Below are 854 nucleotides of genomic sequence, written 5' to 3'. Positions count from 1 at the left end.
GGGGGTAAAGGGGGCAGGGAGTGGGGCAGCGGACAGACAGGGGTTAACAGGCAGGGGAGCGGGCAGGGAGGAGGGAGTGGGGCAGAGAGAGGGGCAGGGAGAGGGGTAGGGAGTAGAGCACGGTGAGGACAGAGGGTGTCAGGGTGCGGCAGGGAGCAGGGCAAGGTGCACACAGGGAGCAGGAAGAGCATCTCCCTGAGAGCCTGGGGTAGGCAGGGAGCAGGCAGGGAGCAGGCAGGGAGTGGGATTAGGGCCAGTGGGGCAAGCAGGGCTCAGGCAAGGAAGCAGGCACGGAGCAGGAGCAGTGGGGCAGGCAGGGAGTGGCCTTGAGGAGCGGCAGTGGGGCAGGCAGGAGGAAGGGCTGAGGGGCAGGCAGGGAGTGGACAGGGAGCAGGCAGGATGCAGGCAGGTTGTGGGATGAGGGCACTGAATCTGTGCCTTTAAATTTTTGTTTGTACATTTCAGTAGTTTTTCTTGATTGGATTTGATTCAGCTGGGGTAGCACACAATGATAAGGTAACTTCTGTGGCACTGGGAGATACCTGTTGCTTCCTGATCAGGGTATTTGCAACTGAATTTGCTCATCTGCTGTGGAAGTGGGGAACAAATACAGTCAAGCATTTTTTCTTCTTTTAGATGGCCTCTCTCCTTATGTTTACCATCTTAATATGGTAAACGTTGTGACCTGCTGGGAGATTTTCTCTGTTGACAGTTTAGAACATTCCAAAGAAAAGTGTAGTTTCTTTATTTTTCAAAATGAAAAAGTGAGGAATTGGCCTAGCAGTGCTATTGTTGTTGTATGACAGACTAGGTAAGGGAATGCTTGGAGTCAGTGGTGATAGGACAGAAGAGAA

Source organism: Corvus brachyrhynchos, unplaced genomic scaffold, assembly GCF_000691975.1.
Source record: "Corvus brachyrhynchos isolate BGI_N302 unplaced genomic scaffold, ASM69197v1 scaffold904, whole genome shotgun sequence".
Lineage (NCBI taxonomy): Eukaryota > Metazoa > Chordata > Aves > Passeriformes > Corvidae > Corvus > Corvus brachyrhynchos.
Note: the sequence above shows the minus strand (reverse complement) of the source record.